Genomic DNA, 25,196 nt, shown 5'->3' with positions numbered 1-25,196 from the left:
CAGTGAAATTTGAACAATTTTAACCAATTAAAAGAAATGTGGCCCAAAAAGTCTGTGAGAAGGAGACTTGTTGAGGGATGAGACTGACACAGCAAATGAAGCACCATCTTCTTCACCTTCAACAGTTTGTGCTCAGGTGACTCCACCTTCCTGCCCATGTTCATAAGTGACCAAAAAGGCTATGTGGACAGATCAATCGTTTATTTCAGTACGATTATTCATAAATGCTTGGTGAGAGCCTATTTCCCTGTTTCTCAAGTCAGCCTCAAAATTGCAAGGCCTAACTGAGTAGGGTCCATTTGGGTTGAAGTCAGACAGTCTGAGTTGGAGTTGAGTGCTGAGTCTTCAGACACAGTTTCTGTTAATGGCCTCACCTTAAACAAGAGATGAATTTTCTCATCTACAAAAGGGAAGTTTATCAATTGCTAAGACACTCCCTTCACTATTTTATCATATCAGAAGCTGTGTGGCCTTTAAGTTTTCTGTGACCATTTAATGATGTGCTGTTTTCTGTTTTCTTTTTGAGTGGTTTATAAAATGCAGAAGCAAATTCCACCTTGTGGCATCTCAGAAATGTACATGAATAGTGATATCTACCTTGTGATATTGGAAAGTAGAGAAAAGTCACAACTTCTCAGAGTTCTGAAAATGTGAATACCGCATATTCAATAAAAGGCACAATCAATGTGAGATGAATTAGCATCACAATGGGAGCTTTTCCTTGCTTCTCTACAAATTGCTCTTTTTCTCTTGAAGTTGCTCAGGAAATTCATAAAGTTTACACCCTGATCTGTTACAACTTTAATTATATTTTTCAAGCAATGGTTGGTATGAACAACTTAGTTTATGGAAGACATTATGTGTATGATCAGAAATATATTCATGAACAGTTTGAGGGGGCAGAGCAATAGAGCAATGGTACGGCGTTTGCCTTGCACACAGTTTATCCAGGATGGACCTGGGTTCCATCCCTGGCGTCCCTTATGGTCCCCCAAGCCAGGAGTGATTTCTGAGCGCATTGTCAGAAGTAATGCCTGAGCATCACCAGGTGTGGCCCAAAAACCAAAAAAAAAAAAAGAAAAGAAAAGAAAAAAGAAAAAAGGCAAAACAAAAACAGTTTGAGAACTTCAAAGTTTTCAGGAAAAAAGTTTCTGGGTAGATTTGAACTGTCGTTCATCTCCATGCCTGTGATGTTGCAACCATCAGGTTGTATGTATACTGGTGATTGTCATCCTTTTATGTGCACGATGAGAGTCTGAATCTTTGGCAGTAAAAACTGGTTTTCTTCTCAAAAGATTGCTTTGTGCATATGTTCTGTCTTCTCAGCAGTAAAAAGAAAGTGAAATTATTGATCCAATATTTCAGCCCTAAATAATTAACTTAAGACATGAGCAGCTGTCAATGTTTGCATGTTCCTTGTTGCAAAGGAACAATATCAATCCAAGAAAATTCTCTGAAGTCTAAATATGGATTTGTGATTGAATCAGCTAGTTGAATGTGTAGAGTTGAAAGCCTGCTGAGGAGTTTCTCACTGTTAGCAAAATGTGGGGGTTGTTTTAGCTATTATTCTGTTGCCAAATTACTGTCAAAAAAAGTGAATAAATACAAGAGAGTAGAAAACCAGGGCAGCTTCTCCAAGTCAGGTACTCACTATAATTGTTTTATTAGATGCTGAATATAACTGTTTGGACTACCTAACTTTAGCATTTACATCTTATGGGCACATGAAAGTCAAGTGCTTTCCTTAAAGTCAAGAAGTTAGGAATAGAATTCAATTCCCGTCTGTAAGTCCAGCTCTCTCTTCTGTCTGGACAAAAATGGGCTAACCAATGTTCCAGTGATATCAGCTCACTCACTTCACACCCACTTTTCCTATGCTCTTCTTTTAGGGTTTTTTCCAACATGTATACCTACCTTTTTCAACTTCGTTCACATTGTCTTCTTTCCTTGGGCAAATAATATAAGCAGATGTTTTTTAATATATTTGGAGACAATTTAGTTTTGTCTGCCCTTCAACCAGGCAAGAATCTCATCCCTTTGATTCCACTACTCCTTCTTCCTTAAAATTAAAATAAAGAAAAATTATTACAAACGCCATTTCAATGAGGTTTCCCTTTGATATCCATTCGAATAACAGGTGTTCTACTCAACAGTTATAATTTTGGGAGTGCCGGCCCATAAAGATGAGTATCACGTTTTCATAAATGTTGAGCTGGAACACAGAGGTCTTAATTGGCCTGTTCAAGGGCAGGCAAGAATTGGCAATGGAGCCTGGAATGGGGCCCAATGCTCTTAATTCTCCTTAATGGTCATCACAACAACACACTGCTATTTTATGCATACTCAGTAAGAATTTACAGCTTTAAATGTCCATCCAGCTACAGTTAGGACAAGAAGCATTTTCTTATATGTATCTATACATACCAAACAGATGTGAAAAGCCTAAGCTTTTAATTAAGCTAATTAAGCCTAAGCTTTAATTAAAGGTACTTAATATGGGGCCGGAGAGATAGCATGGAGGTAAGGCATTTGCCTTGCATGCAGAAGGACAGCAGTTCGAGTCCCGGCATCCCATATGGTCCCCCAGGCCTGCCAGGAGCGATTTCTGAGCGTAGAGCTAGGAGTAACCACTGAGCGCTGCTGGGTGTGACCCAAAAACCAAAAAAAAAAAAAAAAAAAAAAAAAGGGACATAATACCCTTGCAAATAAAGGTGGTAACCCAAAGGTCCTATAATGAAAGACTTCCACTCTGTCCTTTAAACCTCTCTGTCCTAGACAGAGAATCTAAAACTTGATTAAAAAAAAAAAAAAAAAACCACTAACGCTGTGTCTACTAGAGGTGTACTTAAGGAAAAGGATGAGGAAAATATTTACTGTGTTGAGACTTTCTCAGATTTGTGATAGTTTAAACATTTAGTGTTGGGAAAAGTAATCCATGTCTATTGAAAATAAGATGACTGACTTTCAATGTCAGGAATAGCATGTTTATCAAATCATTCCCCTACCCTTCCACAATAATTTTTACATTAACTCCTATATAGTTTACTTATTCCATAATTGCAGTTCATTTATTTTTTTTTCATTTCTCTTTTTAGTCAAAAATGCTTTGAAATGCTAAATTGAGAATTGAATTATAACTGAAATAACTGCAAAAATAGTTCTACAGAACGGATTCATTATATTCGAACATATTCTCTACAATACTGGAAGAACTCCTACAAGATATAAATTTATATTTAAAAATACTATATTCAGGGGCCGGAGAGATAGCATGGAGGTAAGGCGTTTGCCTTTCATGCAGAAGGTCATCGGTTCGAATCCCGGCGTCCCATATGGTCCCCCGTGCCTGCTGGGAGCAATTTCTGAGCATGGAGCCAGGAGTGGCCCCTGAGCACTGCCGGGTGTGACCCAAAAACCACAAAAAAAAAAAATAAAAATAAAAATAAATACTATATTCAGGGACCAGAGCAGTGGCGCTAGTGCATCTGCCTTGCATGCACTAGCCTATGATTGACTGTGGTTCCATCACAAAGCATCCCATATGGTTTCCCAAGCCAGGAGCGGTTTCTTAGCGCATAGTCAGGAGTATCCCCTGAGAGTCACTGATGTGGCCCAAAAACAAAAACAAACAAAAAAAGATACTATATTCTTTGAAATTGCATTTTGAATTATGTGATAGGATTCTAATTAAAATTAACAAAAGGGAAAAAAAGGAGGCAGTGGAATGGAATCAGTTTGACTTTCATAACTGGGAAGTTAGTTCAAAAAAGGGATCTTATCCCAACAGTGTCAGTATTTTCTTTCTCCCTGCACTCTGGATTCTGCCCTTTCCTACTGCCAAGGGCATCATTGGTTCCATTTTATTATCCAACCCTCACATAATAAAAGTGCTAGCAAAATGGTTAGATGGGCTAAATCAATGTTCCAGTGATACCAGCTCATTCACATCACACCCACTTTTCCTGTGCTCTTCTTTGAGAGTTCTTTCAAACATGTATACCAACTGCTGTTTTTCAAAGAGGCAAAGAATGATAATCTTTTACATCTTTTTTCAAAATGCTGGGGGTTAATTTCAATTGACTTTGTAAATGCCCCCTGTGCTGTCAGACTGTGTCAGTCATGTACTATGGTCAGTAGAAGCTGCATCATGTGTTCATTCTTCTTGCAGATGGAGGGGTAGGTAGTGAAACTACCACCCATAATAACAGCTCCACAAGGACCAGAAAATGGAGAAAAAACTTCTAGAGAAAAGGAAGTATCAAGCACAAGATAGAAAAAAATAAGTTGAGTAAATAAAAAAAGAATTAACAAGATCAACCTCTCTCTTTGGGCTCTTGGTGATAACTGATATTATAAAAATCTCAATTGAGCAGCTAGTATTAGTGTTTCAGGCTAATGTGTTACTTCACATTTTCCATCCTCCTTAATATAGATGCTATTATGACAGAGATGATTTATAGTCTAGACCATGCACTAGTAACTTAAGTTACAATGGTTCCACAGTATTATTAACATATATATTAGCAACAAATTACATTGCTCGTAGTCAGTTTCTGCATGGAGTTCAAGTGCTTTCCAAATAATGTGTTTGGAATTCTAAAAAATCCTGTGTGATGTAACTGGCATATATTTTACTGTAGTGCCTTTCAGGTGATGAAGAAACTGGACCCAAAGGAGGTTACACAATCTCCCCTAAGTCCTATACTAGTTTGTAGAAAAAGGCAGTAAAACATAGTGTCAGATTCTGACCAAAGTGTTCAGTTCCTCTGTTCCACCATTTGACCCCGATTTTGAAGACTTAAATTGATGTGGGTTCTCATATCAAACACCAGTGTGATTGTTTTTTAATGACCTTTATTTTCATGGAACAAGGAAAATAGCATATTCTTCCCAGACTAAAATACTACTTCAGGAAAAGTCACAAGCCCATCCCCTGAGTCCTACTTACAAAACTGAAGCCAGCCTAATTTTGCTGAGCTGACAAATAAAAATGATAACCTCACCATAACTTCCCTGGCAGAACTCTGGAATTTTAGTCTTCACAAAACATCTTTCACCATTTTAAAATGGATAAGAGTAAAGAAACCACCATGAAATACTAGGCACAGGAACCCTGAAAAAAAGAGATAAAAAAAAAAAGAAGGCATAAAAGAGAAAGCAGAGGAAGAATGAAGAGACCAAAGAAATAGTAGTGTAGAAGTGATCTAAGAATAGCAGAGAATGACATTTGGAGAGAAGAGGTGTGATCACTCCAGGAGGCATGACAAGTTGGCATTACTGAATTTCCTCTATAATATAGTATGTACCTTCTCGTCCATTTTATTTTATGTTTAAAGACAAAATCAGATAATCTTTACAAAGGATGTGTGGTCATCCCACATCATACAGAGAAGGAAATAGGAGTCCATAGAGTGCTCCATGAATTCCAGCAGCTAAGAAATGATGAGTGAGGCAAAAAATATAATTCAGTGGTAGAGTGTATGTCTCATGTGTGAGAGATCCTGGGTTAAATTTTAACACTGTATAAAGAAATGGCAATGTTGAGGCTGAACTTAAACATACCTAAGTCTCCTATTATATGTTTCTGCCCTAACCCTCATTACCAACATACTATCTTACCTTAAGATAAATTATCTAAAAGCAGAACCTGGGGATAGGATTTCATTACAAAGAATTTCTTGAGGGCAAGTTCTCAGACTGAGAGTGAAGAATAACAGGCTAAGAGAGAAAATTTCCAAGCAACGGAATAGCCTCAATGACACTAGTTTTTTATCATGAATTGGCCTTCAGAATTTATCCCTTCTCCAGGTCAAGGAGTCTGACTTTCACACAGTCAGTCATTGTCTTTGGGTTGTCCCTGTTAGCCAAGGTGTAGCTGGGGTGGAAGTGGTTTATCCTGGAGAAATGGCTATTTTTGTTTGTTTGTTTGTTTTTAGACTTCTGTTTTTGTTTTGTTTTGGGATCACAACCAGTGGTGCTGAAAGTTTACTCCTGGTTCTGAACTTAGGGGTCACTCCTGGAAAACTTGGGGAATCATATGGAGTGACAGGGATTGAACCTAGGGATTGTTCTGCCCATTTCTACCCTAAGAATAAGATTTATTAGCTATGATTATAGTAGTATAAAGGATAAGTGAACCACACAAAAAATGCAGTCTTTGGAAACAACATCCCTGATATTTGCTGCATCTGTAACCCCAAGGAAGTGAGCAGGATTAAGTGCTCATATCAACTCCAACACTATAGCCACAAGTATAACAATCAATCTGTAGGTAGCCAACTTTGCTCTTGAACACTTCCTATGATAGCACCACTCCAGCTCAGTTCCCCACCCCAACCTACATTGTTCTCTTCCATCACACTGACTTTAAGCTTTGAAGAAAGTAGATAGCTCAGAGATTGCAATCTTCGATCTCCCTTTCTTCACATTCATAACTTTCCTCTAATTTTCCCCCTCTCTTCTTGTTCTTATTGGATATTTTTTATCTGAAAACATAATACTATAAAGACCAGCCATTATGAATCAAATTTGTCCTCAGGTATCTGAATCCCACCCATCTACAGCTCCCCCCACATCCCACTTATCCCAACAAATACACATTTCTCCATACTGACACAACCCAGCAGACCATACTTCTAGTCAGTGGACCTTGCTGCAAACATCTCCTTATTTCTTCTTATTGAATCACCTAAATTGACTTGCCTGAAGTGATCTCAGCAGACAAAGAGATTCCAATACATACTGATTGGTTTGTGGTTCTTACTACACCTTGTCTGGATTCCCGCTTCCAATTTCAAAAACATAATAGTCATATCTCAGTATTTCTGATACTCATGTTTTATAAAGTCATTGCAAACATCAAATCAACAATTACTAACCATTGCTTCTAGAGGAAAGATAGGGTTAGTGTTCTGTACGCTCCTGGACACATTTTTCAATCATTGAAAAGTACCTTTGTTTTATACGAGTTTTTGATTACAGAGCCCTTATTTAATATATATTTTTGATTCATTAACATTAAACACACAAGCAGCAACAGTTCAAGTTGGTAATAATTAAGTGCAGTTTACCTAACATACCAATTTTCTCTGCAAGGGAACTGTTAAGGAACAAGTAAAAGACTTCACTCTTTATTCCAGGATAGTGCTTTGAGGATCATTAACCAGCAAAATCCTCACTAAGCAAAATAAAATTAATAAATAGACAATGAAGAAAAAAACCTATTGAGCTGAAATAAGAAGGGCAACATATCTACACATAGCCACAAGTGACCTTGAATATAAGAATATTGATTTTTGTGTTACAAATGACAGGTATCAAGTAGGTGAATTTGCAACTATGGAATCTACAAATATAAGAATCTAGTGCATAAATGTCTAATTCTGGATGATAAGATGTTTTAATGTCTTGATGTTTATAAATATCTGTTTTTATTTATTTTATTTATTTTTTATTTTAATCAAAGTGGATTACAAAGCTTTCACAGTAATATTTTAGGTACATAGTGATATTGAATCAGGGGCATTTCCACCACCAATATTGTCCTCTCTCCACCCCTGTTTCCAGCATGCATCCCATATCCCCCACTTTTACACACACACACCCAGGCTGCTAGTATAGGTGAACCTCTCTGTGTCTAGTATGTTGTAAATTGGGTATCAATTCTATTGTCATTGGCTTTAGATTTGGTGCTTAAGTTTGATCCTTCTTTTATTTCTACTTAATGTTCATATGACTCCATTATTTCCCGCTCCATTTGTGAGGCAGAGCAAGATGGTTCAAGTTGTGTGGTTCTGTTTGAAGAAAAGAGAGAAAATAATCATAATCATAATTGTAATAATAAAACAAAATGGGGCAAAAATCAAACAAGCAAAAAATGAGAGGAGTCCTTCTAGACTAGAGGCTATATCTATCAGTTTAAAAAGGTGTTTGGGGCACACCCACTGGTACTCAGGGCTTACCTGGCTCTGTGCTCAGGGATCACTCCTGATGGTGTTTGGGAACATTATATTATACCAGGGATCAAACAGAATTGAATGCATGCAAGCAAATGCCTAAACCCCAGTAACTATTTCTCTAGCTTTGAGTAAGAGCTTTTGAAATACTATGCAGTTCAAGTAAAGAAAAAAATACCACTTTTTAATGGGTAACAATACTTTTAATCTTTTGATAAAAAAAAATAGGGAACCAGAGAGATAGCACAATTGTAGAGTGTTTGCCTTGCACACAGCTGAACCAGGATGGACCTAGATTTGATTCCCAGCATCCCATATGATCACCCCATCAGCCTGCCAGGAGTGATTTATGAACACAGAGCCAGGAGTAACCCCTGAACACTGCCAAGTGTGGCCCCAAAATAAAAAAACAAACAAACAAAACTATTTGGCAGGTGGAGAAATCCCGTACTTCCAAATAGGTACAGGTGACTTCCAGATCAATGAGACATAATAGAAAAGGTAGTAAAGGTACATTTTGTACATTTTGGCTTTTCAGAGGAGCAGTATTTTGAAATGATGAGAAAGATAAAAATATATTTAGTCTCAATTGTGAACTTATATAAATTTTTTTCTTCTTTTCATAATGGTATAACCAATTTTTAAAAATCCAGTTGTGCCCTTAAGGTAAAACAAAGCAAATTAAAACAAGGCAGAGTGCTATTCAAACCAGTGTTATTGGCCACAGCATTGTCAAACTGAGATCTGCTAGTATGAGATGAAAACTTATCATCACTCCCTCAATCACCCTAAAGATTGAGCAAGCACAGGGAGTGTTTTTCCCATATCCTCAGTCTGGTCTGGTTTGGCTTTATTGCTGCATCTCATTTGTGGGGAAGCTGACATTCTGACTATAGAGAGCAGCCTTAGACTAGACTGAGGTCTGTGTGTAGATGAGTCATTTGGAAGGCAGACTCCCTTTACTACATACCTTATTCTCAGGACTTGGAGTGAAGCCACAGCATGGCACTGCCTGAGACAATTGTGGAAGGGAGGACCAATGCAAGGACAGAAGAAATCAGAGTGAGCTCTTTGCACTGACATTGCCATTTGCCATTGTGGGCATGAACTTACTGTTTCTTAGTATTGAGGACCACACAACCAATACCCTAGTTTTTGATTAAAAAAAAATAGTTTGTAACCCTGTTACCATTTTGTAGGTGCACAGCAGGATAACTAGAGGCAGAAAAGGCAGGACTTTCGATACTTCTACCCTCTCCAGTGGGAAAAAATGACCCCTTTGTCATCCAAAAAATTATTGGAAATGTGTGTGCCTGACAGGCATTTATTCCTAACTCTTCAAAAGAGGGTTATCACTACAACAGTGAGTGATATTTTTATACCTAAAATGATTTCTTTATTAATTTTTAAATATACAAGGTGCTAGGCTGGAGTTATAGTACAATGGGTAGGACATTTTTCTTGCACACAGCTGTCTGGTTTTTATCTCCAGAGTTCCATATTATCCCGAAGCACCACCAGGAGTGATTTCTGAGTGCAGAGCCATAATTAACCCCTGAGTATAGCTAGGTGTGGCCCAAAAACAAAAATTAAAAAATATACAAGGTATTAATATGTCTACTTTTCTAGAGAACATTATATGTTTTCATTTATGGTTGCTATAAAAAAATATACAGATGAGGTCCAGAAAGAGAAGATCAAAGGCCTAGAGTATATGCTTTGCATGAAGAGCCTTGAGTTCAGTCCCCAGTGATGCATGATCCTCCGAGCACAATTGAAAGTGGTTCCCAAGAGTTGCTGGTTATGATACCCAGTAAATAAACAAAAGAATGAATGAATTAAATAAAAGAAAAAAACGTAGAAAAAATGTTGGGTCCTTATTCATATATACATTGTATTCAAGTAACTGAAAATGTAATTGGCCAAATTTCATTTGACCATTTTAAAACAGTGTGCATATTTAAAATATCTACTGTGCCAATGCGTCTTTCCAATATGTGGCTAGTTTGCAAGGACAAATGTTGCATGAAGGTCAAGTTGAAGGACAACCAAGATAAGGCCTGGTAGTAAGGAAAGCTCTCTTGATTCAAAAGCATGAATGTTAATGTAACAATAATTTGACCTGGACTTCTTTGGAATTGGATTTGGACATGCCCCCTTGGGCAAGTCCCTCTGTAATGAACAGGGGTTAATAAGAAAAAAGTTTGACAGTTGGGGGAGCCCAGTGAAAAGACTGGAGTAGATCCTGCTGGCCTGTGGGGAGTGAGGGGAAGCCCATGCCCTCCCAGCTATAGGCTGGAGATAAAGCAGGAGATGCTTTATCTGGAGATGCTGCCTACTTTGCATCTATTCCTCTCTCTCACTCTCTCAAACCCGGACCTATAGGCTTCCCTTGGCCATTTCTACTGATGAATTACATCTCTCTCTCTCTCTCTCTCTCTCTCTCTCTCTCTCTCTCTCTCTCTCTCTCTCTCTCTCTCAGAAAACACTGGGCTGCCCAATGAAAGGGCAACTTAATCTACTGGGAGAGTGGACAATGAGAGAAGGGCCTAGCCTCCTTCCACAGGAAGGAGAAACAAACATATTTTGAAAAAGGCACAAAAGAGTTATGTAAAGAATTAGTCTAAATAAATAACACCAAAGCATGTGCACAGTGAGAAGTGAGTTGGTAAAAGGGAGTGCCCAAGAGAGCTCAAGAAAAGGAGAAGGGGCCAGGGAAACAACTTAAGTTGTGGCACATTTGCCTAGCCTGAGTGAATCCCTGCGTTCCATCCCTGGCACTGCTTATTTCTTCTCCCCTCTGTCCTAGCATCAACAGGAGTTATTCATATTTAAAATAAAGAACAAGACAAAAAGGCAAAGGAGAAATAGAAGAGTTCATCTCCCAGAGACAAACAAAAGAAGAGCACTAAGAACATAGGTTCACAGCTGTCTTGAAAATCAGAAGAAGAAAAAAAAGGTATTCTTTGAGAGCGTTAAACACCAAACCCAAAGCCACGACAACAGAATCAATACCAATCTACAACAAGCTATACACAGAAGGGAGCAATTACACTAGCAGTCCAGGAGGCAAAGGAGAGAGATATGGGATGCATGCTGGGAACAGGGGTGGAGGGAGGATAACAATGGTGGAAGGGAGGACAACAATGGTGGTGGGAATGCCCTTGATTCATTGTCACTATATACCTTAAATACTACTGTGAGAGATTCGTAATTCATTGGTCACAATAAAAATTATTTTTAAAAAAAGTAAAAGTAAAACAAAAACCTATTGCTTGCACTTTGGGTGCAGATAGTCTTAGGTTTAAATTCTGCCTTTGTGTTTATATTCTGTGTAACTCTTCTGGGCTTCGGTTTCCTTCTCTAGAACTAAAATGGTAATCATAATAGAACTACCTTTATGGGATAACTGTATGGGAACTGCAGGGAAACCTCTTGATGATTACAAATACTCAGTAGTGCTGAAAAAATTAAGAGTTGGTTGAAATGATATTTTATACCCTCAGATCCCTCTTCATAGTATTTAGCCACAGTACTCTTGAGAAATAACTGATATGTACATATGATTTGTAAGAATTGCTCTTGACTCATCTTCATTCATGTTAAGCTTCTTTTCTCCCATCTGTGGATATAACTGAGATGATTTAATGCTTCTTATTCAAGCAGCTCACTTGAACCACCTTGGATCTATTCCAGCCATACAATGAACGCAGCACTGAGTCTTCATTCCAGGGTGCTGAGGCCTGAGGGATGACATCAGTACCCCACTATAAAATCTCTTCCAGCCCCGAGCTTGGCTAAGTTAATAAAGCTCTTTATGACTGAATCTCACCAGACAATGTTTCCTCTAATCTTTGCTTCATAAAAAGACAAGCTTTTTCCAACACTCTTGTGCAACTACATGTACTCTGGGCAAAACTCACTGAAATTCACCTCCAAACTAGTTTACTTCTAAGAGAAACAGAATTGTGAAAGAAATCCTATTCCATTAACTTCTCTTGATGTTTGCAGACACTGTGATCTAGTCAATGGGGAACCATGATTCTGGCCACATGGGCATCTGCCCCTGGCCTTCCATTAGCCTTCTTGCAAGAATGTGGTAGTTCAATTAATACAGAGTGAAGGCAACCTATTTTTCCTCCCAACTGTGTGATTCATTTATTTATTAATTTTGGGGTGTTTGCACACCAAGTAATGTCAAGGCTTACTCCTGGCAGGTTCATAAAACCATATAGTGACCTGGGAATCAAACCAAGTTGGCTAAGTGCAAAGCAAATGCCCTACCCATCATGCTATATCTTCTGCCCAATGTGTTTTATGTTGACATCTAAACCGTTCCCTCTCTCAAACATCCTCTTCGTTCTCTTTACCATATCCTTTTGTAATAAAGAATTTTTGTTTTTTAGATGATGTTAAAAACTTCCTTCCTTGCATTCAGATTCTCTCATTAAATGTCAGAATGAGAGCAAATGATACAGTGCTAGCGTTGAGGAGTGAAGTGCTTGGGTAAAGGAGTACTGTGGTCCCCACACCTTTTATGTGTGAGAGGGTATCAGTGTACACCAACAGTGGGTTACTGTTCACTCTGGCAACATAGTGACATTAGCATTCAGGGTGAGCAATGCCAAAGTGGTCAGGATTTTCTAATTAATGCATTCTGAGATGTCAATAGGTTTTCTCAAGAATGCACCTGCTCAGAACAAAGTTGAATTGATCTCAAAGCCAAATTTCTTTCTTGATCATAATCTCTCTTCCTCATTTACAATATAGCTATGAGTATATTTCTAAATATATATAACATTCTTGCTATCTCATAAAAACCTAAATAGGCAATAATATTTTCATATGAAAATAAAGGAAAATAACTTAGTGTAACTTGCAATTTCAAGGGATTTTAAAACTGGTTTGTTTCCTGCTGAATTTTGTTCAAAAAATTTGAATTTCCAAAGGTTGTCTACATCCCAACTAATATGAAAAATTTTAGTACTTAAGAAGAAGATCTACTATACGGGAGTGTGTACATATAGGAATTGCTTGGTCTAACCTCTTGATGAGTAAAGCTCAAAGGACTGGAGATGAAAGGCCTAAAGCAATTCATCATTGGTGGTACCAGATTTATGAGCCCTTAACTGGTGCTTTATGAGGCTCTCAACCAGGTGTTCGTTTCATCCATGTCATTACCTTCATCTTTTGAGGTAGAACTTGTAAATCAAAATACAAATGGTACAGATCTGGAGTCACTGGTAAAATTGTTATAATACACAAGAACTATAAAATAATGACTAATATTGTTAACTGAGAATGCAATAAAAAGTATATAAAAATAAATTATCATGTAAACATTAGAAGTAGAAGTTAGGGCCCGGAGAGATAGCACAGCGGCGTTTGCCTTGCAAGCAGCCGATCCATTACCAAAGGTGGTTGGTTCGAATCCCGGTGTCCCATATGGTCCCCCGTGCCTGCCAGGAGCTATTTCTGAGCAGACAGCCAGGAGTAACCCCTGAGTACCACCGGATGTGACCCAAAAACCAAAAAAAAAAAAAAAAAAAGAAGAAGAAGTAGAAGTTAGATTTCCTTGCTACTTCCCATTTTCTCTACCCCTTTCTGTCTTATTTTCTCTAATGAACCAGACAACTGATGAAAAGTATGTGTGCTAGGGTCTTTGGGAGAATGAAAGTTCTCAAGTGGCATTTACTGGAGATGTGCTACCAATATTAGGTATTTTCATATCATCTTCAACCATCCACTAAGTCATCAAATAAATGTAGACTTTGCACCTGTTCCATGCAAAGTAGCAGATAGTCGCTGAATCTCTGTAAAAGACAAAGAAAAAAATCAAGATTCCCTACTCTGGAGAGGTTCATAATCTAGCACTGAAGGCAAATAAATAAATGGCCCACAATCAACTTGCAGCTAATTTTTTCTCAAAGGAGGGTCAAGAGTTCTGGAAGAGGGTGATAATAAAGCAGTAAGGTGCTTGCCATGCACACAACTGACCTGAGTTTGATTCCCCACCACTACCAGAAGTAATCTAGAGCACAGAGCCTGAAGTAAGACCTGAACAATGTTGTGTATGCCCTCACCCCCCACACAAAATTTTTCCATATTATTTCATTATTATACTTCTAGATATATACTTAATCAGACTGAAAACATCTGCTTGCACAAACATTTTTACACAATCAGTCATTGAATTAAAAGATGTAAAAGTGGGGCTGGAGAGATAGCATGGAGGTAAGGCATTTGCCTTGCATGCAGAAGGACGGTGCTTCAAATCCCGGCATCCCATATGGTCCCCCAAGCCTGCCAGGAGCAATTTCTGAGCAGAGAGCAAGGAGTAACCCCTGAGCGCTGCCAGGTGTGACCCAAAAACCAAAAACAAACAAACAAAAAAAAAGTAAAAGCACTCAAAATCCACCAATTTATAACTAGCTAAGCAAAACATGGTAATAGAGGCATCCACAGTAAAAGGAATGAAGCCCTGCTTTATAGAGTATGCCACGTATCGACTTAAAAACATAAGTGAAAGGATTCCAATATAAAAGTAATATGTTGTATGATTCCATTGGTTTTGTTTGTTTTAGGTGCCCAGATGTAAAACATGCTCTCTACATTGAACTCCCTTCTGAGCCTGTGGTAACTTTCATATAATATGTTTCCAATAATAAAATATATATATATATATAGTCTGGTATTAATATCCAGAGACAACAGAGATGAAGATCAGGAGGACCAGTCCATGGTTGAAAGCTTACCACAAATAGCGGGGGATTGCAGTTAGGGCAGAGAAGGGATCACTATGACAATGATAGTTAGAACTGATCACTCTGGACAAGAACTGGATGCTGAAAGGAGATAAACTGATATGCATGATACCCCTTCAGAAACATTATTGTAAACCGCAGTGTCTACAAAGAAAAGAAAAAAGGAAGAGAAAGAGAAAAAGAGAATGTCGGAACTGTAAGGGTGTTGTACATTGTATGACTTAAAGTCAACTTTGCAATTGTAAAAAAAAAAAGGCAACTATATTATGAACAACCTTATAACCACAGTGTTTAAATAAAGTAATTTTTAAAATGTCCCCAATAACCCTACATGATAAAAAAAAAAATAACAGTCTTTTGGGGCCGGAGAGATAGCATGGAGGTAAGGTGTTTGCCTTGCACGCAGAAGGTTGGTGGTTTGAATCCCGGCATCCCATATGGTCCCCTGAGCCTGCCAGGAGTGATTTCTAAGCATAGAGCCAGGAGTAACCCCTGAGCTGCTGGGTGTGACCCAAAAACCAAAAATATAAAATAAAATAAAATAACAGTCCTCTTGTATTCAAGGCTAAAAAAGAAGGGCCTGTCCAATAATGGTTGCCCTGGAATTAAATAGCCATAGAAGTTGTACAGTTTCAAAATTATATGAAAGGCCTCTGAGCTGGGTTTAAAATCATCATTATTGTAGGATGTAAGTAATACTTCAATGTTAAAAATAAATTTGTCTTACAGGATCATATGGAAGCACAATTTCTAGGATTTTAAGGAATAACCCTATTTTTTCCAAAGAGCCTTGTAACCACAGTATTTAATAAAGTAATTTAAATTTTTTAAAAATAAAATAACTTAATACTAGTCTTGGTGATTAAAAAACATTCATCATAGATATACTATTTAATATGGTAGGCAGTAGTCACAAGTGACTCTGGAGCTCTTGACATAACTGAAGTAAATCACTCTGAAATGTGCAAAATACATATTACAATTCTAAATCTTAAGGTTTTTTTAATGTACATTATATAAATGCATTGTGAACATTGAAATGAGACTGTTTGGGGCATACTTTGTTAACTATAATATAATGATAAATCTAAACTTCCTACTTATTTTCACCTTAACAAAAAAGAAATTATTAGAAACGTTTAAATGGTTAGTTACACATTATCTTCTATTGGCCAGCTCTGCCTCTGATCCTTCCCAAGATACTTGTGTCTTTCTATAGACATATGCCAAGTATGCCTGTAGAGGCAGTAAGACTGGGGGTCTTTTTCCTTTACATAAAGGGCTTTGTACTGGAGTTCCATTAGCTCTGACCCATTAGCATGACTCAACACATGTAAACAGGGCAATTCAATGGATATTTCCAGTTTTTGTTCTTTGAGTAGAAGGCCACCTGCAAAAACAGAGTCTTGTTATCTCAAAGAGCAAGATTCTGGGCCATTATTATTTTAGAAAGTACTTTTTGTGTCTCTTGCTAATGAACTGCACAGCAAGTCATCTGAAAAAGACATTTTTAGGCATGATTTCTTTCCTTCTCATCGTTTCTTCTTGCCAAAGCTTCATCAAAATGCTTTATCAAAGCATTTTTAGTCTTGACATGTATTCCTAGATATCATTGTAAAATCATCATGGGAATTCTCTTGAAAAGGAAAATTATTTTTAAGTAGGCTGAAGACAGTATTCATTTGGTAGGGAGAACAGCAAAAGGCAAATTTCTTGTGTCAGGGGTTTAATAGGTTGGTTGCTTTTTAAAAACCAAGTGTTTGTTATTAAAATAATGCATAAAATTTAATTTTTAAGAAAAATACCAAAAAGTGAAAAAGATGAAAAAGAACATGTTTGTTTTTGTCTTGGGGACATACCCAGCGCTCAGGGATTACTCATGGCTCTGTGATAAGAAATCACTCCTGACAGGCTGGAGGACCACATGAGATGCTGGGAATCAAACCCAGGTTCGTCCTGGGTTAACCACATGCAAGGCAAAAGCCGTATTGCTGTGCTATCTCTCCAGCCCCCCAATACAACATTTTATCCTCCTACAAGAGAGTATTGTTAATATTCAGGTGACTGTTCTTCCAACGAGAGATAAAGTCTTGGTAAGTTTAATTTATTTGATAAATAAGAAAAGGGTCTTACCCTTGATATCAGACCCGAAACTATATAAAACAACACATAGGTAAAACACTCCACGACATTAAGACTAAAGGTATCTTTAAGGAGGAAACAGAACTCTCCAAACAAATGGAAACAGAGATAAACAGATGGGACTATATTAAGCTGAGAAGCTTCTGCACCTCAAAGGAAATAGTGCCTAGTATAAAAAACCCACTCACAGAATGGGAGAAACTATTCACCCAATACCATCAAGACAAGGGGCTAATATCTAACATATACAAGGTACTGACAGAACTTAACAAGAAAAAAAAATATCTAACCACATCAAAATAAATGGGGAGAAGAAATGAACAAACACTTCGTCAAAGAAGAAATACAAATGGCCAAAAGACACATGAAAAAATGCTCCACATCACTAATCATCAAGGAGATGCAAATCAAAACAACTATGAGGTACCATCTCACACCACAGAGATTGGCGCACATCACAAAGAATGAGAACAAACAGTGCTGGCGGGGATGTGGAGAGAAAGGAACCCTTATCCACTGCTGGTGGGAATGCCGTCTAGGTCAGCCTTTATGGAAAACAATATGGAGATTCCTCGAAAAACTGAAAATTGAGCTCCCATATGATCCAGTTACCATTCATAGGGATATACCCTAGGCCAGAGAGATGGCATGGAGGTAAGGCGTTTGCCTTGCATGCAGAACAGTGGCTTGAATCCCAGCATCCCATATGGTCCCCCGAGTCTGCCAGGAGCGATTTCTGAGCGTAGAATCAGGAGTAACCCTTTGCGCAGCTGGGTGTGACCCAAAAATAAATACATAATAAATAAATTTTTTAAAAAAGGGATATACCCTAGGAACACAAAAACACAATACAAGAATCCCTTCCTCACACCTATATTCATTGCAGTCCTATTTACAATAGCCAGACTCTGGAAACAACCAAGATGACCTTCAACAGGCTGGAAGGACCAGCTCACAATTTGAAGCTCACCACAAAGAGTGGTGAACAATGTTAGGGAATTAACTACACTAACAACTATAATGTCAAAGTTAAAGAATGAGAGAAATAGGGCCCGGAGAGATAGCTCAGCGGCGTTTGCCTTGCAAGCAGCCGATCCAGGACCAAAGGTGGTTGGTTCGAATCCCGGTGTCCCATATGGTCCCCCGTGCCTGCCAGGAGCTATTTCTGAGCAGACAGCCAGGAGTAACCCCTGAGCACCGCCAGGTGTGGCCCAAAAACCAAAAAAAAAAAAAAAAAAAAAAAAAGAATGAGAGAAATAGAATCTGCCAAGAATACATGAAGGAGTAGGGGTGGGAGGGGGGCATTGGTGGTGGAAATTGCACTTGTGAAAGAGGGTATTATGTTTATGACTGAAACCCAACTACAAACATGATTGTAATCACGGTGCTTAAATAAAGATTGATTAAAAAAAAAAAGATGCCCTTCAACAGATGAATGGCTAAAGAAACTGTGGTACATATACACAATGGAATATTATGTAGCCATCAGGAGAGATGAAGTCTCTCTATGAAGAGAGAAGTCCTATGAAGTCTCTCATAGGAAAGATGAAACTTTCCTATACATGAATGTACATGGAAACTGCTATTCTAAGTGAAATAAAACAGAGGGAGAGAGAGATACAAGGAATAATCTCACTGATTTATGAGTTTTAAGAAAAATAAAAAACATTATTTTTATAATGCCCAGAGATGAGGGCAGAAGGACCAGCTCACAATTTGAAGCTCACCACAAAGAGTGGTGAGCAATTAGAAAAATAACTACACTAACAACTACCATGATAATGTTAATGAGTGAGAGAAATAGAATACTTGTCTCAAATACAGGCATGGGTGGGGGAGGGGGAAGATCGGGGGCATTGGTGCTGAGAATGTTGCACTGGTGAAGGGGGGTGTTCTTTGTATGACTGAAACCCAACTTTAATCATGTTTGTAATCACGGTGTTTAAATACATTATTTTTTAAAAAATGAGTCTTGATAAGTCAAAATTATTCTACATGAAAAAACCCAAATTCTGTTGTTGCCTCTTGGTCAACGCATAGTAGAACATTAGGTTTTCAGCTATTAAAATAATTCTAGGGCTGGAGCAATAGCACAGAAGGTAGAACACTTGCCTTGCATGCAGCTAATCTGGGTTCAATCCCCCGCATCACATATGATCCTTTGCATTCCTCCAAAAATGACCCTTAAGCACAGGGCTAAGAATAATCCCTGAGTGCCCCGAGTCCAAAAGTCTAAATAAATAATTCTATTAGTACTCTAAAACAGTATTTCTCAACCGTTCCCATACTATAGCCCTGCCAACCTTTTTTCTTTCCTGTGGGCCCCTGTACTACTGGTTGGCTCATAGTCTCATATGATAGCACCCTGTTTGCATGATTTTATTTTATTTTATTTTATTTTTGGGTCACACCTGGCAGCGCTCAGGGGTTACTCCTGCTCTACACTCAGAAATCGCCCCTGGCAGACTCAGGGAACCATATGAGATACCAGGATTCGAACCACCGTCCTTCTGCATGCAAGACAAATGCCTTACCTCCATGCTATCTCTTAGGTCTCTTTTTTCTTTTTTGACCTGTGGCTAGCTTGGAATATTCTGGGTCCACAGATATCATATGGTCCCGGGTTGAGAAATACTCATCTAAATTTTGAGACAATAAATCCAACCATTAAAGGTTTAGTTATATAATATCCCTCTGCCGAAAATTAGTGACTGAATTTAGAGTAATTGTTTTCATTTATTTCCATAGGACAAGAGAGATATTTATATTACTCTCATAGATGATGTGGCGGGCATGCCTCTCTATTTTTCTTTTCTCTTCACCAACAATATTACTTATTTCCTCTAGGTTTCTAAATATGATGTAGTGTCCACGTCATGAAGCAGAAGGGTAGATTATTCCTGGAGTTTTTATGAATTGTTCAAGTGTTTCTGCAGCTGTGTTTACAGCTTTGGGTTTCTAAGCCTCTTGAGAAATAATCAGTTTTGATCATCTTAAATCCCAAAGTAAATTTTCTTTTCTGGAGATTATTATAGGGGAGAATACAGGTTAGTCTGGTCTATCAGGCAATGTTTTATTGCTGTGGCACTCAGAACTAATAAAATAAAAGCTTTTTTCTTATTCTGAGGAAAAGGGAAGTTTTGAAATATGACTCAGATTTCTTGTTGAAAGAGGTGAGAATTCAGAACTCCTTTAGTTTCTCTCTCTCCATCTCTCTCCATCTCTCTCTCTCACAGCTATATCTTGTGGCATTCTTTGATTATTTTACTATATAATTGTGCAAGACTCATATCATCAAAACAGTTTGAGACCCTTTAGAGCTAACATTTATATATAATGTTATGTCTTGGGGCATAAGTTTGTAAGCTTTATATACACAAGATTTGTATATGATGTTGTGTCCTGGGGTATTTATATGCTTTCTTTATGCAAGATTTATATATAATGTTATTTCATAGGCTTTCTACATACACGCAAAGACATATTTTTCAGTAATATTTGTTTACTGACTAATGAGAAGTGCAAGTGATGTTTAAAAGTTTTGGAGATTGTAATGTATATACGTGATCACTTGTTAGGGAACTTTTACAAATGTCTACGTTGAATCCTTAGTTTATCCCTTGAGAAATGACTATAGAATAAACCACAGTTATAACAGAGATTTGCTAAGAGTTTGGGTTTTGCTATTGAACTATGTTCGCTTGGACAGATCAGTGAATCTCACTGTGCCTCAGTTTCCTTACAAACAAGCTAAGTAACAACTGAATCATATTATTTCTTTCTTGTAAAATAAATGACATGACAATTAGTTTATGGATAAGGTGTCAGACAACATTCAGTTTTGCTCTTCTGTTAATGGCTGCTGTTGCTGCTGCTACTAATATTACACTTGCCTTCACAATCTTCCTTAGAGAGCTGCATCTCCAATTAGAGAGATAGTATTCTTGCAAGTGTGTAACTTTGAGGGTTTCACATGTGGAAAATGTAGACCATATCTGTAAAGTTGCCAAGTAAGTCACCAACCAGACTATTTGTTTAGTAGTACGTGTAACAAAAGCAGTGAGGGGCCAGAGAGATAGTTCAGCAGCAGCTAAATTGCTTGGCTTGCATGTGACCTACCCTTTGTCCAATTCCTGGCACCACTTCCCTGAGATGCCCCCAGAGTGATCCCTTACAAGATTAAGCCCTGAGCATTAACATTGTAGTCCCACTCCCCAAAGAAAAGAATAAAAGGGAAAAAAATAAGAAGGGTTATAAACAGCAATAGGAGTCCCTGGTAGGGATGTAATTTTGTCACTACATGCAGTACTGGGGATTGATCTTGGATCCTTGTATGTGCAGCACATGAGCCCTAAACCCAATTCCCTGGCCCACTGCAACCATTTAAGTTTATCATTTATTTATTTATTTATTTGCATCAAAGATACAAGTGTTTTTCCTAGGTGTCTAAGAAAAAAATAGTAAAGGAGCCTTATAATATACAAAAAGCTAGAGAAGAGAACTAAGAGTTTATTATTTGAATATGTAGAAACCTCTGCAGAAAACAATGGTTGCTAAATGGCAAGCCATGTCAAAGCACAGTGGTAAGAAACATGGACTAACTCAGTGGTAGAGCACTTGTATAAGGTCCTGGGCTTGATTCTGGCACTGACTAAACAAACAAACACACACATAAACTCAGTAACTAGAACATCAACATTTACTACTTCTCACAATTCTGGAGGTGACCATTACTCCTCAATGGGTTTTGCCTGGGATACCTCATGAGGCAGCCTTCAGCTCAAAGGTCCAATATGGCCTTATTTGAACATCTAAGCTTTGGTTCTGGTTGTAGGCAAGTGTTTTTCTAAAACCTCCCATTTACCATTAGGTCAGGCTGAGTTTCTTTATAGCAAAGTTGCAAGATGGTTCAAGGGGAAATTACAAAGCTTAGGCTGGAGAATTCCCACCACTTCCCCTGGGCTTATGAAGATTCCCTGCCTTTTGTTGCAAGGAGCATCCCACATGGAAGATACTGAAGGCACAATATCAGTTAACCTATGTGACATTGCCAATTCCCACAAATCTTAATGACAAATCCACAGCATTGTCTTTATTTCTTTGTTATGAAGAATTAGGTCACTGTTAAACTAATCTCCAATTGCCTGTTACCAATATTGGAACAGTGACCTTTTCCCTCAAGTAACATGGTCATTTAATCCTGTTTCTCATCCTTTTGAAGTGTTCCAATAAAAGTAGGACCAAGGTAAAACAACATTTCTTTTTCACTCTTGGAGCTCAAACACAGATGCATGAATTTAGAAAGAGCTCTGGAAGTCAATTCTGCAGAAGAGGAAGTGATGCTTATTTGAGTAGAGAATGGCGGCCAGATTCAGAGAACCATCACACCCAGGGATCTTCCCCCATACTTGGAGCTACCTTTGAAGTCAGGTGATTGCTCCATCTGAAGGAGACTGAGGTGTCAGATGTGAGCAGGGAATGCCCAGTGAGAAAATGGTCTTTGAATGTTAGGAGGCAAAGAAATTGGTAACTGTAAATAGTGTGAGCTGATCAAGGTCCCTCAAGATAATGTTCTTCACAGCCTCTTTGTTTCTGAATATGTTCACAACACAAAGGAGGAGAATCACAGATCAATTGGTGGTGGGGACAACTGACCGTGTTCAAAGTTTACTTCTTTTTTTTTTTTTTTTTTTTTTTTTTTTTTTGGTTTTTGGGCCATATCCGACGGTGCTCAGGGGTTACTCCTGGCTGTCTGCTCAGAAATAGCTCCTGGCAGGCACGGGGGACCATATGGGACACCGGGATTCGAACCAACCACCTTTGGTCCTGAATCAGTTGCTTGCAAGGCAAACACCGCTGTGCTATCTCTCCAGGCCCCAAAGTTTACTTCTGACTTAGTGCTAATCAATCATTCTTGGAGATATTCTGGGAACCATGTGGTACCAGGGATTAAAATAGGGTTGGATACATGCAAGGCAAATACCTTATCCACTGTAATATCTCTCCAATTTTTTATACATCTCACTAAAAACTTAATCACTATTATAATCCTTTTTTTTTTACCTAACCTATAATATAAAGTTGTAAGTACTAAATAAAGAGGACCTATTAAAAATTAAAATTAAATAAAACTATGTCATTTTAGGACCTTTAATTTAAACTTATAGTCATATTCCAGGTTTCCCTGGAAGATATCTTTTCCCTTCTGGCTATTCTGTTTTGGACAAATAAGAACCAAGGCTAGACACGCCTCATGAATCTCCCCCAAATTGCATGATTTATTTTAACTAGAAAGGCTGACTTTTCAGGGAATTATTGCATGACAGGAATTAGTGGGCCCAGGAATGTGGCTCAGAAAGAGTGCAGATCCCTGACAACCTTCACTGTGATCCCCGGCATCACAAGTGTTTGACCCTCAGGGTGCTGCAACCAAGTGTGGGAACACTGAGCATTTCAATCACAGCAAAGCAATGAAGCAGTTGTGGGAGCACAAAGGAAGTAGGAAGCAGCGGGGAGAAAGGTAGAAATTCCCAAGAACATTGATTTCCAGGAGGATGTTGCAGCTGATATGGCTAAAGTACTCAGCCATGGACGGGGAGGCTGAGTAGGAAGGGTGGGTATCGTCCAGATTAGATTTTTTTTTCCCTGAAGAAGATGCAGATGCAATTGTAAGTGGCAAGTTTCCTGAAAATGAAGAGGTCAAATGTAGGTCTTGATTTTGGGGAGGTCAGGGGTGCATGGAGCATTTTCTTAGAGGTACTCAGGAGATCCTGGAAACTCCCAATTCACGCAAGAACTCAAAGATATTGGGGATTTCCCCAGGCCAACCTTGCAGTGCTGTGGGTCTCCAGGACTGCATCTGGTGATCGTTGGGGAACATTGTCATACCAAAAACCTAACTAGGTTGAATCTCACTGTTGTCTTCAAGTGCTGGTTGAAATTGTTTTTATATGAACAGGGTACATTCTTACATGTTGACAGATCAGCATATGATCAGTCCAAGTCTGGGTATAATGTGGTCATGTGTAGAGCTTTCGTTACTTTTTTTTTTTTTTTTGGACTTGTCACATCCTCTCATCTCTTTTATACACTTAATTTTCAAACTTCACATTCACCCAAGTAACTTCACAAGAATAATCTAGCATGTATTCTTTTCTATTTTTACCCCTAGCTATATAATCATATACAGATGCACACAGACTGCTGTCTAATCATTGTTTGTTTAACAAAAACAGATCCACATTATTTTTCATCATTGTGCTTTTCATAAATACAATACCTTCTGCCCTTTTTCCAGCTAGCAAGTCAATTCATTTTTCTTCATGGCTATCTTTCATATTGGCTTGCTCTTTTTTGGTTGAATTATAATAAAAAACAAATTTGTTGTCTGTACTAGAATAATAGCCTACCATGGCCTACTGTGGCTTTATGCTATCTTTATCTAAAAAGCTATATTCTTAAAGGTTAAACATGTCACATACCATACCCATCAACCAGGTACAATTTTCTTTCCATCATTGATCATTAAGTTAATAAATTGTTTTGTTTTTATTGGGGCAGCCCTCTCTACAATTCTCAGTCAATCAGATTTCTGGGTCTATGTGAGGTCCTGAGGATTAAATGCTAATGCTGGGGATTAGATGTAGCAGGATCACACCTAGTTGTGCTAGAGGAGGGGTAAGGCATTTCCTTGTTATGATTTTAACACCAGCACAGCCTACTATTTGGTGGTTAGGCCTAGCAAAATAAAGCTTAGGTTTGTAGGAAAGAGGGTCACTAGCATCACTGGCCAGTGTTCAGGGAACACCAAACTATATCCACTAGTGCTAGAGGATAGGAGTATAAATGGTGCCAAGGGTCTTGCTCAGAGTATTTCAATACTATTGATACCATTCAAGCTTTCTCCACACTGCCTCCACTGTTGGCTTTAAGCCTACTCATTACAACTATTTTTATTACTATCAGATCATTTCAATGACTGTAGGGTGTCTTAAGTTGAGTTCTCAACAGTAAATCTATTTTCTTCCTTTCTTGTACCTTTCACAATTCTGGGTTGGGAACTAAGAGACCATTAAAGCTAAGGGCATTAAAAAATGAGATCAATAACATTTATGTGTGGAAGTGAGCATGTCTCTTTTGGGAAGCTGCTGAAGGAATTTTGTCTGGAACTGCACCACCTTTGGGTGTCATTGCTTTGTTTACCTTTAGTACACCATGGACTTATACTTATACTCTATTGCTAGAGTTATATATATATATATATATGCATATTATATATACATATATATATTAGAATTAGGATTAGAGCAATAATACAGTGGGTAGAAAACTTGCT

This window comes from Suncus etruscus, chromosome 16 (assembly GCF_024139225.1).
Source record: "Suncus etruscus isolate mSunEtr1 chromosome 16, mSunEtr1.pri.cur, whole genome shotgun sequence".
In the NCBI taxonomy this organism is placed as follows: Eukaryota; Metazoa; Chordata; class Mammalia; order Eulipotyphla; family Soricidae; genus Suncus; species Suncus etruscus.
The sequence above is the reverse complement of the archived record's forward strand: the minus strand, read 5'-3'. Positions refer to the sequence as shown.